At 40.5% G+C, this 18,908-nt stretch overlaps 1 protein-coding gene across 11 annotated transcripts in view; it reads right to left on the reverse strand.

The window, feature by feature from the left end:
- The window catches only part of Phldb2 (pleckstrin homology like domain family B member 2), a 211,218-nt gene that overhangs the window by 165,098 nt on the left and 27,212 nt on the right, over positions 1 to 18,908 (reverse strand). The window contains exon 2 of one of the 11 annotated variants that reach the window (XM_055593662.1): positions 10,298 to 10,448. The exons of the other annotated variants lie outside the window; for them this stretch is intronic. The gene's annotated coding sequence lies outside the window, so the exon portion shown is untranslated. The remainder of the gene's footprint in view (positions 1 to 10,297; positions 10,449 to 18,908) is intronic. 11 annotated transcript variants of the gene reach the window in all.

The following is an 18,908-nucleotide window of genomic DNA, read 5'->3' on the forward strand; positions in this document are numbered from 1 at the left end:
CTTCTTCTTCTTCTTCTTCTTCTTCTTCTTCTTCTTCTTCTTCTTCTCCTCCTCCTCCTCCTCCTCCTCCTCCTCCTCCTCCTCCTCCTCCTCCTCCTTCCTCTTCTCTCTCTCTTCTAAGCAGGGTTTCTCTGTGTAGCTTTGGCTGTCCTGGACTCACTTTGTGGACCAGGCTAGCCTCAAACTCACAGAGATCCACCTGCCTCTGTCTCCCAGAGTGCTGGGATTACAGGCATGCACCACCATGCCCGGCTAACTTTTCTTTTCTTAAGTGGACTTTATCAGGTGTTTTATCACAGGAACTAGACAAGTAAGAAATACATACATGTCCACCGAAGGGCTCCAAGGATCTCTTTCGCAGCAGCTGGGATTTTCCCATGACCCTCATGCTGGAGCCACCAGTACTCCAGTTTATAGAAATAAACATATAAAGCAGAGCAAGAAATTTCAAACATGTGAAGCTTTGGAATTTTACAAAGTGCTGCTTTAGGATAACAGCTGGAAACAGAAGAATAAAGCAGACAGGAACTACAAAGAAAAACAAAGCCAAAAAAAAAAAAAAGTGGAAAACAAAAAACTACAGGTTGCATAAGGTTAGTCTATAAAGACTAATTTGAACTGTGTTATACCATACAAAAATATACATACATCATACATACATATAATCTTTTTCTTTAAAAAGGCACAATGTACCTTGAGGTACTGAGGATAGAATCCAGGGCAAGCGTGTTCGGAAGAATTTCGCTGGGGACCTAGGTTCCCAAGGCACACTAGGTTATCCCTAGATATTGCAAACCCTTTCCCTCTCAGAGCAGCTTGAGAACCAATCAAACTTGTCTTATCGCCTCCTATGTGCTGAGCACTTGTCCACAGTGGTGAGAAATGCAGAGTAGGCTGCTGCCCTGCTGGAATTTACCAGAGCAGAGAGAGAATTTCTAAGCTGGAGCAGAGCATAATGGGAACTCTGGGATCAGCACAGGATGTTACAGGAGTAAGCTCTACCAAACGTAGAGCTCTAACTTCATGGAGAGTAGAGAGCGCCAGGGAAGGCTCCCTGGCAGAAATGCGCTGCAACTGAAAGAGAAAAGTAAGTGGTTTTGTTTCTTTGTTTGTTTTGCCAAGCTGAACAGGGGGACAGAGAGCACTCCCGACTTAGGGAATAGTAAAATTATAAACTCAAGTTTGAGCATTTGAGAATCTTGGGGGACTTATGGCCTACACAAGGCCCCCTCTTTTTTTTCCACCTTGTCTTTCCTTTTTTACATCAGAGAAAGCAAAGCCATTGAGACAGGTCATGGTTTAAGAGAGCTCCCAGGAACTCAGGGTTGGCCATTGCCTCACAGCAGGAACATCCATATACAACCACAGTTATTTGGTTGTTTCTAACCTGAACATTTGCTACCAGCTGTAACAGTGATCACTGTCTGCTTCTACCTTATATTATTCTTATCATATGGATGAAAATAGTAAAGTCTGTCTTTCGGCTTGATTTTTTTTTCTTTTCTATCTTTTTCATATCTTGACCTTGGCCTTACTAGACATAATGAACAAGTACACTGAATTTAGGGCTAAGGGAGATGCCAATACAATTCAGAATAGCTAGCTGCATCTTGATGGTTTCTTTGTCTATAATCAGTACCACCTCTGATCATGTTGTTGGAATCTCATCCTCCAAGGGAAGTACTTATCATGAGGCTTAAACAGAGTGTCCGGAAGCGTGAGGGAAAGCTTGGACAGTTCGTTGAATTCTTTTCTAAATTAAAACACCGTTCCCTCCCAAGCTATACTTATTGTGCTTGAGAGTCTCAGAGCTGGACTTGTGAGGAGAAACGAATGGATCTGTATAACAGGAAGCAGAAGAAAATTCTTGCTTTTAAACCAAATTATACTTGGAAAACTAATGATCATTCTTAACATTTATATATACCTGATCTTTTTGTGCATATCCACAAAATAAAATTCAACTGTGATTTGATAAAAGTTAGCAGAAGAAGAAGGTCCATAGGAGAAAGAGCTTCTTGTGATGAAGCCTAGGATTGAGGGAGGGGGTAAATATATCCCAAATTAAGCTCAGTACCGGAGCAAAACATGAATATTTCGACTTCCTGGCAATCCTGTTTCTTGGGGTATGTTGATGTAGAATTGAAGGAGACTTGGGGAAAAGAAGAAAGATAGAGAAAAATGAGTGTTATGACATAGAACCCGACCAGAAAGTAGAGGTATGCTTGGGAGCAGCTTTAGGGTTTAAAGAAGGCAGAGGGGGCAGAGGGTGTGGACATTTTAAAGAAGTGATTACCATGGTCAGTAGCTAGATGCCTTTTGCCCGGGAGACCATATTTTGAAATTCTCACCAGTTAGAGTTTTCTCAGTCGTGACATCACTGAGAAAGATGCAAGGATGTAAATTTGTGTCAGAGAAGTTAACAATTTACTTTAAAGTAAGTTTCATACATTCTGACATTGAAAGTGATCGTGTTGTGAATACATTCCGCACACTGCATAACTGTTAATGACTATTCATTGATTAAATACGTATTAAATATCTACAACATGTGTATTTATTGAACTCGGGAGAAATCTAAGACTGTGTGTTGTAAAGGAACTTACATATGAAGTCTTACAGAAATTCTTATCATCTGAATAATATACCCACATGTAAAAATACCTATCGAGGTCTAAGATTTTATGGCAGCATGGTATACTAGCCAGCAAGTGAGAATCATGAGTTCAAGGCCAGCCTAGGCTAAATAGTGAGCTTCTCACTGGAGAAACATTATTGACTTTTGATTTCAATGCTACCAATATATTTGAATCATATGCCTGGTCTACGAAGCTGCAAGTATGCCATAGCTCATTGGAATTTCATCAGAAAACAAACAACAACAAAAAAAAAGCAATGTAACTTTTAACCTCAAACATTCCTTCTAACCTTACCTCTTTTATACTGTTTTCTCCTAATGTATAGTATGAAGTTAAAAACTGAGTAATTCACCAAAACAAGTGCCTGACTTATAAATAAATATTTGGTCCACTTTTTCTGAACTAGATCCCTGCCGGAGTCTCCAGATGTTCAACATACAAAGTCTGCAAGGAGGAGGGTGATAAACAGAGAAACCCTGGGCTACGTGATTCGGCCACTCAGCAGACACAGCTGTCATCCTAAATGCCCCAACATATGGGATTGCCAGTAACTGCTAATGACGGAGGAGTTGGATTTGAGACTGCATATGGATTTCTGTGTCTAAGCGGTTATAGAAATGTTAGTAAAAACTGAAGCATGCCTACATCATAAATAACAGTGACTACCAAATAATGGCTTATGAGCCAACAGTGCCAGTATCACCTAGAAACTGGATCATGCCTACTTTTAGCTCTGAACTAGGGTTCTGAGGACAGAGACTAATAACCCATGTTTTGCATGCTAGCACGTAATCCCCAATTATGGATTGTGCTAAACTATAAGAGCCACTATTTTAAAAGTAGCAAAAGAGAAGCTCTGAGAGTGGTTTAACGCAGGGTTTCTTAAAGTTTCTCACTCATGACTCCTTTTTGTCTGGGAAATTTTATACAATCCCAGGCATAAAATACAGGTATACAAATTAAACTTATATTGATAATAAATCATACACTTATCTTAAAATAGCTTTTGTATGCATATAATTTTGCCATTTGCTAAAAATGAAGGCAAATCTACAAACTAATGTGATAAATGTGCTTGCTTATTTTTGCATGAAAAATTAAATATTGGCTGAACACTTGATGCTATATCTCAACATATTTCAGAGTTGATTGGTAGTTTGGTTTTATGCTCTTGTTACAACTAATCATGTTACTTTGTATAAATAAAGGGTACAAAACATTTGAAGGAGGCTTATGGCCATCTCAGAAATTGTTAGGATTTGTCCTAATCCCAAAGCCAAAATTCATTTCTATTATCTAAAATTGAAACTCAAGCCAACAACACGGAGTCAGTTTTTAAAATAAAGAAAGCATTCTAATCCAAGCCAAGCCAAGGCAAAGATACACTAGCTTGACATTTACATTCTGATAAGACATGGTAGGAAGACATTAAAGAGTTTGCTTTCTTTAATAAAGCTTTTATGTTTTGCTAGGACTAGGAAATTTTGTATGTATAAAAACAACAACAACAAAACAAAACACCCTGAAAATCATAACATATAAAAGTCTCTGCATTGGGGTATTCCAGACAGCATTGTGTGGCATGATGTTGCTTACTAAAATATGCTCAGAATGTATGCTCCGGACCCAGGCCACAGTGAAGTTTCTCAGTGCAACACAGGAGAACACTGCTGGAAAAGCACCACAGACTTACTATGTGCTTGGTTTTGAATTATTATTATTCAATGTATATTCAGGAACCTTTCACTCTTACATAACTCCTATATCTAGTTATGGGGTTCCACAAAGGGCCTTGACACACAGTTCAAGAAGCTCGGGCCTAATGAACTATAGTGAAGTTAACATGGGTTACTGGAATTATGGATGAAGAACAATGGATCAGACTATGGGAAAGAAGTGATGAGCAACTGTGACCACCACAGATCCCTCGGCTTCAGCTGAGGCAAGTCCACAAAGCAATTGTCATGTGTTATTCAGTGACTCACACTTGACCTTGATTTTTTGAAACCAAGCTGGCCAGACTTGAGCCCTGCATAGTAAAAAGATTTTCTGCAGGAGGTGTTGTAAGGTTGGGAGCCAGGAAGGGAACTAAAGCACATTTCATGTGATAGTATGCCATACCTTTTGTGGAAACTGAGGTCAAGTGCAGTATTCTAGGAAAGGCAGAGCTTTTTTCTGAGAGTGGGTTGGGCACTGTGTGTTTTCTATAATCTTTAATGTGGCCAAACAAACTGAATCTACCATCAGTTGGTTGGTTTTTTATTGTCTTTTTTTTTTTTTTTTTTTTTTTTTTTGTGGTTCCTATAATAAAGCACCACCAACAGTCAACTTAAATCACAAAAATGGCTCCTCAGAGCCAATAAGGCAGGAACTCTATAAAGTGTCCTTTTGTTTTTCTGAGGACTTTGATGGAAAGCTCTGTTCTATGTTCTTCCCCTTGGCTTGCAGATCCTTGGCATCTTTGTCTTTCCTATATATGGACCCATGTCCAAATATTTTTATTTGACAAAAATAACTTGATTACCCTCATAAAGACTCTACTCTCTAAATAAGGTCACTGTGGTGGTTTGAAAGAGAATGGCCTCTATAGGCTCATACATTTGAATACTTGGTCTCTAGTTGGTAGAACTTTTGGGAAGGAGGTGTGGTCTTATTGAAGGAGGGGCATCACTGAGGGTGAGCTTTGAGGTTTCAAAAGTCAATACCATTCTCAGCTCTCTGCCTCAAGCTTGCAGATAAGGATGCAGACTCTCAGCCACTGCTCCAGTGCCATGCCTACCTTCCTGTTTCCATGATCTCAACTATGATGATTATTGATTCATTCTGAAACTGTAAGCCCCAATAAGCCATTTCTTCTATAAGTTGTCTTGGTCATACTATCTCTTCTAAGCAATAGAAAAGTAACTAAGACAGTCACATTTTAAGGTTCTAGGGGTTGGTACTTCAAGTATGTTTTGTAGGACCAATTGAACCCACAATTGTAACTACATTTTTCAGAGGAAGACTCATACTCACTGAGGTTTATATGGCTGCCTCAAGGCAGGAAGTTAGTTGAGTTGTGGGGCAAACTATAACACTTGCATGTATACAACATCTTTTACTGCTGTCTGTTAGTTTTTCTGGACTTGCTTAGAAGCCTGTTCAAATTGAGCCAGAGGAAAGGAAGACAGTAACAGAGAAGAGCATGCACCATCTGTAAGGGACTAAAGCTTTCAAACCAGTTGAAAGCTTTCACACCCACAGTTTTTGCCCCACAGAATAATGCCACACATTTCTTTGAAGTGTGACCAGATGAAATTCAGCTAACATGATAGTGATGATAGCTATCAAATGTGTTGAGAATATGATGCATTTAGGGCTACCACAAACTAGCATCTTTTGGAGGAAATGTTGAGGAACATCACACAAAAATGGACAGCAAAAGGAAGAGCTGTTTCTGGTCATCTTTAATGAAAGGGCTTTTAGTCTTTTAATTTTTGTGAGTTAAAATTTGGAAGAGGACTGGTCTGTTTTCCAATACTATATTAAATGGCTCTGTGTCACAAAACAGGAGAAAAGAAATGGTGAACCTAATGCTGAGCCTAAATTTTAAGGTTAATATTAACTTCAAATTATGTCCTGCATATTCAGATTGTCACATAAGAAAACATTTAGCAAACTATGATGATTCTGTGTTAATAATTGCCTCCTATTACTGCAGTGTAAAATAATTAGACACTTGATTTGAGAATGAAGAAACTAGTAGCATCTTTTGACATGAGAGAAGAATATCTTTTGGAAGATGCTTTGATCGACAGTATCTACTTAGTGAGGCTCTCTTTACCATTTTCTCCTGAAATATTCATGATCTGGGAACTTCTAGTTTAGAACCATGGTGCTGCCTTGTAACCAAAGCCCCTTGGCTTCCTATATCCCAGCATCTGATTGGCCCTCAGTGACTTCATTTACTTACTTCCCAACTTAGCTTGACCATAGGACCCCAGGGAAAAGAACATCTTGCTGTCTTTAGCAGTGCACTTAAGTAGCTTCACAAGAACATCTTTAGAGAGAAACTATTTCTATCTTCTGTGCCTTCTAAAATCAGATAGTTGTCATTGGTGTGGGGACCAGTTGTCAAATTTAAAGAATGTTTCTGTTACCATGCTTCCCTCACTTTCTGAAAAAGCAAAGGTATAAATCTCAAAGATGAATGGAGTTTCTAATTGAATGAACTGTCAGCATGAAGCATAGTTGTAGGAATTCACACTTAGAGGGTAAATTAATATTTAACTTATGAAACAGATAGCAAGTCTCACAAGCCATAAATTAATTAAAAATGGTTTAGCTAGAAAGAAAGGAATGTGTAGATAATAATATGTTTTTATATAGATATTGCTAGGGAATGAAAATTTTATTTTCTATCATTTTCCTCTTGCTATCCACTTTCTTCCCCAATCTCACTTAATTGATAAGGAAATACTTAGCATGATTTTAAAGGGAATTTATATATTAAAAGAACATCTTCCCCAAATCTGTGTCTACTCCTCCTTACAGGTAATTCCATAGGGGTCCACACAGGAAAGCAACCTGTACTGTAGAAGGGCCTTTCAAAGAGTAGATATTAGAGTTCCCTGCCCCAAGGCAACCACAGGCTCAGCTAGTGCAGGAGTGGGTTTGCATGGTCACAGAGAGGCCTGAGAAGCAATTGCCTTTGGCACTGTTGAGGGGAACTCCATAATCTCTGGAAAAAAAAAAAACAAGAAGAACTAAATATTTTCCAGATTCTGTACCAGCCACTCTGAGAATTCTCCAGGGCTAAGTTTAAGTTAAGCAATGAGAATGCCTCTTTGAGAATGAGTTCTATGTCCAGAAACCTAGTGAACATCTGCTCTCACCAACTTAACAATAAGACATAAATGGGTTCCCAAGTGTGCAATTGCAGAAAACTGTAAAAAAATAAAACAAATACCTCCATTCACTTATTTATGACGGGAAAGCATATTTAAAATAATTATTCTCTACGTTTGAGTTTAGGCCAAAATTTCATTATTTTCACTTTTGTGCTGAAATTTATTGATCATTATATTTCTATATATTTCCTTTTATTTAGTTTTCAAAGTTAGTGAGATTCTGCACATAAGTTTGACTGTATTATTTAAAGGTAGAATTTGAAGAAGGCCTGAACCAGGAACATAGAACATCTGATCTGAATGTCATCCAATTGTTTCCTAGCCCCATTCTCATAGAGGCATCTTAAATTCACCAGTCCTCCTGCTGCACTCACATGCTGCCCACACCTACTCTTCCTTGTTCACTAGATGTGGTGGTTTGAAGAGAAATACCCCCCAGGAAGTATGGTTTTGTTGGAGGAAGTATGTCACTGAGGGTGGGCTTTGAGGTTTCAAGTGCTCAAGCCAGGCCCATTGTCTTTCTCTTCCTGCTGCCTGCTGATCTGGACGTAGAGCTCTCGATTTCTTCTCCAGCCCCATGCCTGCATACCACCACCTTTCCCGCCACGATGATAATGGACTAAAACTCTGAATGTAAGCAATCTCCAATGAAATGCTTTCTTATATAAGACTTGCCATGGTCATGTGTCTCTTCACAACAATAAAACCTAAGACGCTAGAGATCCTAAACTTTCATCCATGTTCCTTTCTAGTGAATTCTCTTCTACAGTTGGCCACCTTTTTAATCCATGGGAGAAGTAAGCTCAACAGAATAGTTTGATTTTTGAAGGCTTGTTTTGAAGTGTGAATCAACCATGCAGTTATGAGAATGATAGGCTTTGAAAGTCAGAAGACTAGATCAGATCCCCTGGAAATGGAATTATGGATGACTTTGAGCCATGATCATGTAAGTGTTGAGAAACGTGACCACTGTTCTCTGCAAGTGCACTATGAGTGATCTGTCCAGCCCTGCTCCCTCATTTTCTTAAACATAGCACTATTAAATGTAAATCTTAATTTAGGTTCTTTTTTTCCCCCAACCCATTCCCCACTATGCATCCCTGATATGAGATGAAAGAAGGAATTTATTCATTGAGAATATTTTCCCAGCCATGGTGTTTGGTTTCTCAATAGCACAGAGGGATGCTGGACTAGGGAATGAAACCACACCCAAGATGTGGAGTTGATAAAAGAACTGGACCATAAAAATATTTCTTTTAGGGCTAGGACTGGCAAACCCTATGTTTAAATTAAAAACACCACGAATTTTGGGCCTAGAAAATTGATAGTGTTCTTTGAAATCACAAGAAGTTAACATGACAAAAATGTGCAGCGTTAGGATACACATATGACTGAAATTATTTCAAGTCAGCTTTGTTTTATTTTATTCTTTTGAAAGATGAAAACAGGAAAAAAAAAGATGAAAACCACTGAGACCCTGGCAGCAATGCCCTTTCTCAGGACCCTGCATTTCTTCTCACATTTCTCATCCTGACACTTTCTCAGACATTGAGGAACAGATGTGCTAAGCCCCGTGGCATGTATGCCCGTCAACATCATAGCATCTGATCACCATCCATTTCCAGGAGACTGTTCATTAGTATCGGGACTTAAGATCATTTCTCTTTTCTCCTACTTTGTTAATTTCTCAGGCCTTGAAGGCTCTCTGCCGCCTAACAATGAGTTGGGAGAAATATTCATGTGAAATGTATCTTTGTAGAGCATCCATAACCCAGATGCCTCTCACAGCCTTTTCTGAGAGAATTCCTTACTTGAGAGCACCCACCGCCCTCAGCAGGAGAGCAGAGCAAGGAGGTCTGGCATGAAGGAGCTCTATTGGGCACTGCTTTCTCTTCTCTGACATTTCCCCACATGTAGAGCAACAAGAGGGAGAGATCTACACCTTGCAACACTGCCATCAATAACTGATTCTGTATCCTGGGTGAATGAGACTGAATAGAATCAATACCATCTGCACGTTTCTCCCTAATTCAGCCATTTTGGTTTTCTTGTGGCACCTTCTGTTAGCATAGCTTTTCCACTGAAGGACGGTCGAAGACTGTATAAACAACTCTCCAACTCCAGACATGACTTGGCTGCATTTGAGAAGAAACTCCACTGTCCCATGGTACTAGGAATAAACTTATGGCGTAGACCCAACCAGTTTGCTCTCATGTTAAGACTGTGCAATAATAAGCCTCAGTAATTCCTACATATTTCTTTGGCAGTGGAAAACACACATATGTTAGTTTACTTAATCAACAAAAGTTTGTTATGTACCTATCTAGCATAGACATTCTACCAGACATAGAATATGCTAAGTCATTGTCTCCCCAAAAGAGAAATTCAAGTAAATAGATTTTGGGTAACATGTAAAGTGATGGAGAAAGCACAAGATTCTAGAAACATGCTTTGCCTGAGAGCTCAGCATCACAGAGATATAATGATAATAATAATAATTATTATTATTATTATAATAATTATAATAACAAAATGTGTGCTGCCCAAGCTACCCAGTTGATGGAGCTTTCTTACAGGAAAGAGCTAGGAAGTGGACACATTTACTTAGGTACAGCACTGTTCTTCACTGATTGCTGAGAGGTTGATGGTTTCACTAAGACATTTGGGCTTTACCAAAACAGCCATCAATAAAGCGGACCACCAAACACTGCTGAGACAGCCCTGGGGACAAAGCCTCAGGTGGCAAGGGTGTCGGGCTCTAAGTCTTACATCTACTTTACACTGCTGTGATTTCAGAGCCGGTAAAGGGACCCAGAAGTCCATGTCGATCTTCATGTTCACATTTCCCTTGCATGTCTTCACTCATCCCCGGTTCTTGCAGTAGCTCTCAAACTGTAATATATGCTGGATGTGGCAGCATCTGGGAAATTCGAGGAAAATTAAATTCATGAGCTTGGGACTGGATGCAGTTATTTGGAACAGATCCTAGGGAAAGTGTATGTGTGTGTGTGTGTGTGTGTGTGTGTGTGTGTGAGAGAGAGAGAGAGAGAGAGAGATACCTGTGTGTTTATGTGTTCTCATAGAAGCCAGAAGTTGATGTTGAAGGTCTTCCTGTATTGTTTCTCATTTTTGTTTTGTTTGTTTGTTTTGTTTTTAAATTTTGGAGTCTGGATCTCCCAGTGAGCCTGCAGCCAGCAGTTGCAGCTAGACAAATGGCCACCAAACCCTAGGATCCCCCAGCCCCTATCTCTTCACCTGGTAGCTGTGGATCTACAGACAAATGACATGGCACTTGGTTTTCACATGAGTGCTGGGAAGCAGAACTCAGGCCCTCACGCTTGCCCAGCACAGCACTTCACCTTCTGACCTACCCATTGCCCACCTCGGTACAAGCTGCTCAACAGAGTCAGCTGTCATTTTCATGTTGAAATTTGAGCGACACCATCACTGCATAAAAATCACTGCCTGTTTCTACATCGAGGACTGATGTCATCAGACCTTTACGAGTTCCTTTCTTAGAATCAAATAGTTACTGAGCTTGTCTGTTTCTGTGCTTAAACCAAGGAAAAGAGCAGAAGTTTGTGACTTGTACTTGTAGTGGGAGTGAGCAGAGGAACATTCTTGATTTCAATTAAGGATCTTCACCTTTCTGGAGAGCGCCCAAACTCAGCCTTTCTTCAGAAGAGCAGGCCCTGCCAGGCCTTGACTTTAGGAAATCACCCTTCCTGGTTTGTGGGGACACAGCAGAGTATAGGCAAAGGCTTTTGCAAGAGAAAGCAACTCTATACATTCTGCTGGAGAATGTCTTCCTGGGGATCGGGGAAAGGTTAAGGAAAATGTAAAGTTCATACTGTACTGGGTCCACAGCACAGTTACACAGGAAGCACGTGCCTGCCAGCGTAGCTGTCTCCAAGTTTCTGCGCCAGAGGGCAGAGGAAGGGCTGAGCTTTTAAGAGCCCTTCGGATCCTGGGTTAACCAGAACAGACACAGAAGCCTTGGTCCTGTCCATGGCTACTTTATTAGCATATTTTTTCTCTTCTTACTCTCACCCTGTCCCTTTCTCCACTTTCTCTCTTATGATAAAGAGTCTAACGTTTCTTTCTTTGCTTTGACACAGGCCTGACTATGGAGTTCAGGCTGCATTTAATCTCGAGATCCCGTTACCTCCATTTTCTAAATCCTAGGATTACAGGTGCATGCCTTCATATCTGGCAATAACAATTATTTTGAATGTATAGAGCTTTTACTGTGCCAACTTAGAAAAGACTATCCACAGAACAGGGTCATTTCTTGAATCACAACAATAATAAAAGACCATAGAAATTTGTGCCACTTCAAATTACTTGTTCTAATTAATGAAAATGATGGGATGTCATGGTATAAGAGAAAAAGCAATAGATTTTCAGAGTATTTACAGCCTTCGTCTCAGTATAGCATTTAAGATTTGGGGTTGCGGGGAGGATATGCAAAGTATTCTATAGCAAATTCTAAGTGTTGTTTGCCAAAATGCAAATATTACAAGCAAGCTGGGGGTGCAGCTCAGCTGGTAGAGTGCTTGCCCGGTATGTGCGAAACCCCAGGCTCCACTTATAGCACCACATAAGCCAGGGATGGTGGTATGTGCTTGTAATCCCAGCACTAAGGAAATAGAGGCAGGGAGGTCGGAAGTTGAAGGTCATCCTCAGATATATAGTGAGTTTGAAGCCAGCCTGGGTGTCATACCTCCCTGATTTATTTTTAAAAATTAAAAACCAAATGAGGAAATAATGAACCTTTCTCATTTTGTAAAAGAATATTAATTTTTCTGTTGAGCTAGGTAACTTTGAATTAAGCTGGTCAAGGGCAACTATCGAACTAGGACTGGCTTTTGAAAGAAACCTTTTCTATTACTGGCTCAATCATGTTCTCCCATAGGATGCTAAAGGCCTAATCATTATACCTGTGGATCTGGCCTTATTTGGGGAAAGGATCTCTCCAAGTTAAAATGAGGTTATGGGACAAGCTCTAATCATATGTAAGTAGTGTTCTCATTAAGAAGGCAGCTTTAACAGGGCCTGAACAGGTCTGTACCAGGTCCTCTGCACATATAATATAGATATTAGGTTAGTATGTTTTATGGTTCTCCTAACTGTGAGAATGAGTGGGTCTCTGACTCTTGTGCCTCCTGTTGGGTTTTCAGTCCATTTTCCATATGATGGTCTTTGCTTCATCTTATTATTTATTTTGTAATATTTGGTTGTTATCTCTTAGAAGCCTGTTCTTTCCTAGTGAGAGACAGAGAGGAAGTGGATCCAGAGGGGAGAGCAAGTTGGGAGGAACTGAGGGGATTAGAGGAAGGGGAAACTGTAATCATCAGGATATATTGTATGAGAAAACTCTACTTCAATAAAAGGTAAAAAGAAAGTGGCTTTGAACTCAGGACATATGTGTACACAGGAAGCATACTACAGGAAGATGAAGGACTGCAGGGATGTCACATCTGCTAGCCAAAGGCAGTCAAGGTCCCCAGAAAACCCACAGGGGCTAAGGAGAAGAGTCTCCTCCACAGCCATCAGAAGGAGCAAGCAGTGCTAACTCCTCGAACTTGAAGTTTCCACCTTCAGATTATGAGACAGACTTTTTTATTACATATACCATTTAGTTCATGCTACGTTGTGGATATAAACATGTTTTTGTTTTAATCCCAGGTGTGGGCTGTGGGACAGATTCAGATGGTCCACAGCAGCAAACTATTTGACTCATGCCAGCTGCAGCTGGTTTAAATCAGAGGACTCTGGAGAGAGAGTAAATGCCAGAGCCCATCGAGTGTTGGGGAGCCCGAGAAAGAAGAAGGCTGCTGCTTGTGAACCCTCCCACCCCCGCAGTTTCTGCTTGCTGTTGGTGCAGTGAGACAAGCAGTTGGTAATCTCCTGAAACTAGGATTGGACTGGCTCTAAGGAACCCACTTACCCTAACTAACAGGAAGCAGCTCAGAGAACTGTACCCCCTCTCCCACTAACCCTTTCTCTCTCCTACCTGTTGTTGGGGTGTTGGAAGGGATTGGGGTGGAGTAGGGAGAAAGAGATATACAAAATGTAAATAAAAGAGGTTTTTGTTTGTTTATTTGGTCTCTTTTTTTTTAAGTACAACAATGGTTCTTTCTCACGTATTTCCTGGGAAGGTTACAAAATTTACCCAACTCAGCAGCTTCTTTCTCAAACCTAGGATAGCTATAAAGCCAGTGTTTATTTTGTCTGAGTGGGCTGACTGTAGCATCCATGGATAAGGAGACTGCTGGACACTTGTAGGTGAAGCTTTCCTGGAGGCCCTTAGTCCGCTGGCCTCACTGTCTTTTCTCACCCCAGCTACAGCTGCCTCATCAGCCTGTTGCCCTGTGGAGGCCCATTGTCACTGGCACTCTGCTCTGTACAGAGATCTTTGACCAACTGAGTCCTTACTCTGGCCTCTGTTAGCTCAGAGGTATATTCTGGCCTTGCTCTGGGATAAAAAGTGTGCTTTCTCCTTTGGTTGGTTTCTGATGTAATATTAATGAAGTCATTTTCTCTGAATACATTTTACCCCATTGGTAAAATGTAATCTTATGACAATGTAAATTTAAGTGCTATGAATATTTTTCAGCTTTTTCAAGTGTGTTTCTAAAGTCATATAGTTAGGCATATTGCATGTTTGTTTGTGTATGTGCATACCTTAATCAAGAGAATTGTTTCTGAAGGAAAAACCCTGAAAACCACAACTTTTCAAAGGACAGCCACTTAACATTTGCATTAGAATAGTAACAAAGTAAAAGTCAAATTAAATTTTTGATATCTTACAAATAGTAACAAATTAAAAGTCAAATTAAATTTGTGATGTTTTAATAATTAGCAGTCTTAAAAAAAAGAGGAAACATACACATACATAAACACACACACACACTAGGAAAATGAAAAGTAAAAAGAAGAGTTTCATTTCTACAAAGATCCGACTAACTACTAAGTTGCTTAGGGATAATAAATGCTTCACCAGGCAGATTTCCTACCCCAGGGAGCTTGATATTTGGAAAAGTACATCAATGATGTAATGAGAACCCTTCCCAGAGGAAGCATCTTCAACAGAAGGAAGCGTGGACCTTGGGACACCGCCAAAGATCTTCAGCTGTGTGGCTCTGGACTGTCTTTCTCATGACCTAACTTTTCCACACAATGGAGAGCCTTCTCTTTCTTTAAAGTATTTAATGAGAATACTGGAAAACAAAGTGATTTAAAAAAAAAAAAGAAAGAAAGAAAATCTCTTAAGTAAAATAACTAAAATTTGACAATGGATTTCTGAAGGTTCCTGGGTCCATGTTGCAGAAATAGCTACCATACTTGTTATAGCCAAGCCAGCAGGGCTGGTAATCTTTGTGCACACATGTGTGCATCTCTGCGCGGCGTTCAGAGGTCAATGTTAGTGTCTTCCTCAACTGCTCTTTACCTGATTTTCTTGAGACATGTTTTCTCACTAGACCTGGAGCTAGCTGATTTGGCTAGAGTGGGCAGCCAGCAATCTCAGGAGACCCTCTTATGTCTGCCTCCAAACACTGGCATTATAGGTGTATATCATCATGGCCAACTTTCACTACTGAGTACTGGGTACTGGGTACTGGGTACTCAGTAGTGGCCAACTTTCACTGCTGGGTACTGAGGTCAATCTCAGGTACTCATGCTTAAGCAGCCAGCATTTTCCCCTGAGAGCTGGCTCTTCAGCCACTGTGCTATCCGTCTTTGTTCTAACTATATGTATTGTGTCAAATTCTCAGCCCTCTACCCAAATACTTCCTGAATGTTGGGGCTAAAGATCAGGCAGTGTGATGATAAATCCATACACAGCAAATAAAAAGAACAGCTCTCTGAAGCATCAGGACATAGATAAGAGTTACACGTTCTGAGAGCAGAGGATTTTTTGCACACTGCTTTTAGAGGGAGCACTCACTCTTCAGCCCGGGAAACTTGGGAGTGAGAAATTCAAACTGTTCGTCACACTCCCATGAAGCTGAGCATTCTTTAACACACTATCATCACCTCTGCCAAGTATCATCGCCTTCTGCTCTGTTACTTGGGGATAGAAGTTAACACATGCATGATCTGGAGCTATGAAATGTTCAGGTGGGGAAAAGCCGCATTTGGTTGGCAGGAACTGCTGAGATAAAAGAGTTTATCTTTCTAATCTCTGGGAAGATGGGAAACGGGAAGAGGATGGTGTCTGGCAGACCTGCTGAGCAAAGGATTGGACCCAATTGAGAATGTTTATTTAGGCTTCGGATTCCCTTTCAGACCATTCTTATTACCTAATGATTTCGGCTGATTTCTTCACCCTCTTTAGAGTCTTTAGGCTTGGCAATGGAACTTGGAGGGGATAAAACCTTCTCTCCTTCATAGACAGGGCCCAAAGGACTTCACATTCAAGACTGGAGCTGTTTAGACACTAAGCGCAAGCCCAGCCACAGGCTAATGGATGAGTGCTGCTCTTGGGTCATAAATAAAGTCCTGTTGAACGTGGACCTCCAGAAACAATCTCCGTCTGGCAGCACTCACTGCCACGTGTCTGCCCGTGGGTCAGGGGTGAAAGGGAGGCAGCAGTTCACTAAAAGCATTGTTTTCATTGGCCCATAATTAAAGACTCTATAAATTGCTCATTGATGGCCAGAGGGCTCTTTGAGCACTTCATAGCCTCTTCCTCAGGCCCAGATGAGAGTGGGAGTGGGTTCGATGGTATGTGGAAGCATTCCAGACATGAATCCAAGCATTGTCTCTCGGGACTTTGTGCGTGGGCTTAGCAAGGCAATGCTAAAGGGCTGGCAAGGCAGAGTAAGTTCTGAAGTTGGGGGTGGATTTGGGTGATGAGATTGTTCAAGAAGACAGTTCAATTTTAGGCAGGCTTGCCAACCTTTGTTAATGTGAGCCCATTAACATTGCCTGCACAGTGGCAGTGACTCTAATAGTTGCTGCATCATCATAGGGCATGGGGGAAGGGCTAAGTGACTGTCTGATGGGCCAATTTACAGCATCCTAGAACTCCCCTACATTCTCTGCCTTTTTTTTTTTTTTTTTTTTTAGCTGACATGTCAGCTATCTTGGAGTAGAGCGTGGTCTGCAGAGAAAATGATTCTCGTTAGTGTATGGTTTTAGTCCCATGGCTCTAACCTGTTGTCCTCTTACAACTCTCCCCTGTACAAACCCATTATGACATCAGTCTGGTGTCTACAGAGTGCACCACAAGCACTTGTAAATCTCATTTTAACATACATTACAGTACACTGAGGGTTGGTAACCCAGGCATTGTGTTGTCCAGGTTGACCTAACAAGACTTTATGTTTAAAAGCCTTAGCATTCTTCCATGTACATGGCTTCTACCTCAGGTTCATGCAAAAGTTTCGTTTGCTTCCTGAAATTTCCTGTGAAAATTACTCAAAACTATGTTAGGCCATCATCCTGGGCATCACTCAGCTCATGGGACCAATGGCTTCCCTAGGCTTTTTCTCATAGGGGTAGGCATCCCCAGCTGGTTTGCCTTTTCATACCCTGTCCTGGAAAATACCAATCGGGATCAACCATCTGCCATCCTTTCTCCTCTTCCAAAAGGAGCTTCTAATTCTCAGTCTTTATCATGTGCTGCCAGCACTTAGCGATTCCTTCCTCCCCTATGTCACCCAGTTCATCTAAAACTGTGTCACAAACTTTAAAAATCAAGCCCAAGGCATTACATAAATTACTATTTCTATAGAAACTTAGTAGCCGACCCAGACCCCCAACATACAATAGTTTAGGGAATGTTAGCAACAGAGTATTTCCTATCAGGAGCACAGTCAATGGGCCTCAGACAATGGCAAAGGGAGAGATCTTGAGAATGAGATCAAGTTATAAGAACTGTCGAAATTCCACTGTACATTCATAAACAACTGAATATGTATATGTATATGAGCTGTATATGAGCTGTTCTATTAAATTCTAGAACAATTAAACATAGAAGTTATGATTACCACCTGAGTTTTCAGGTAACAAAAATATGTCTTTTTGCCCTCTAAATAGTGTCCAACTTGTTTGTAACTGAATTATAGAAAAGTTTTAAAAGCTTCTGCTCATAGTGAAGATGCCTTCCAAAATTCTGTCTTACAAAACCAGATATTTGACTTGCTAATTTAATGGCAACGATCTGCAGAAGGCATACTTAGTGAAATATGGAAAAAGAACAGATGTTTACAGATGTCTTTCCGTTGATTGGAGGGATTTAGGTCAGGAGACTGTGGGAATTCAAAGTTGAGTACAGCTGCCCTTTGCTTTTTATACTCAAGCCCTTTTATGTATCAAGTATTGGAAGAGAAATAACAACAACAAACTTTTCCATAGACCTGGGAAAAGTGTTTTGATCTTTGTTCACACATCCTTGTCTCAAATCAGAAGCAACCACACTGCCCTTCATCTGAGCAGGGTAAGCAGGAGGCCAGATGCCATGAGGTGACAGAGCCTTCATGAGAAGGCTCTTTTGCACTGCTTCTCCTTGACTGTTATCTTCTAGTCCTGATGAAACTTGATAAGCTAGGGTCAGATGTCAAGGGAAGAGAACTCCCCCTTTCAGAAGACTAGGGGAAGGGGATGGAGGGGAACAGGGAGAAATTATGGGACTAGGAGGAGATGTAAGAGGGGGTTCAATTGGGATATAAAATGAATAAATTGTAAACAAACAAACAAACAAAAAAAGCCAAGGATGTCTCTGTCTTAGGAACCCCTTGTAAGTAGCAAGGGCCCAGTAATAGTTACCCAGATCAATGGATGATTATTCTAAATTATCTCCTGGCAAGGAAACACACTTTTCTGGGTGGAATATTCCATATCAGGCAAGCACTTTCAGAACAAGTGTTAATCTGAGGTCTTCAAAGGATCTGAAAAGCCTCTGAAATCACATGCAAGACTTGGGTTTACACATGGGAATTTTGAGAGAGGGTCCCCTGATTACACTCAGTTCTTAAAAAGGTTCTTGAGCCAAGTTATTAAGTGACTGTTTTGTGGTTTAGAGAAAATATACTTTGCTGTTTTATTTGATCCAACAACATTTCTATGAGAAAAACATTATAATCAACCATAGTTTGCAGAAAATGATGATAGGGGGAAGGTGGTGTCACTAGTAAATTAGAAACTGCTAGTGTTATGACTCAGGATTACTCGCCTTCCCTTTGTAGTATGTGGATAAGTCTTTGAATGCACACGAGCACATGTGTGAGAGGATATTTGCTTTTGTATGTGAGATGGTGTTTGTGAACATATGTGAAAATGTGTTTGTGCAGAGTATATGTGGGCATGAGTTTGACAGGGTGTCTGCGTGTGGAGAGGAAGAAACAGGAACAAGGAAAGAGTAAGGTGGATT

Source organism: Psammomys obesus, unplaced genomic scaffold (genome assembly GCF_907164565.1).
Source record: "Psammomys obesus unplaced genomic scaffold, mPsaObe1.curated_primary_1811, whole genome shotgun sequence".
Classification (NCBI taxonomy): Eukaryota; Metazoa; Chordata; class Mammalia; order Rodentia; family Muridae; genus Psammomys; species Psammomys obesus.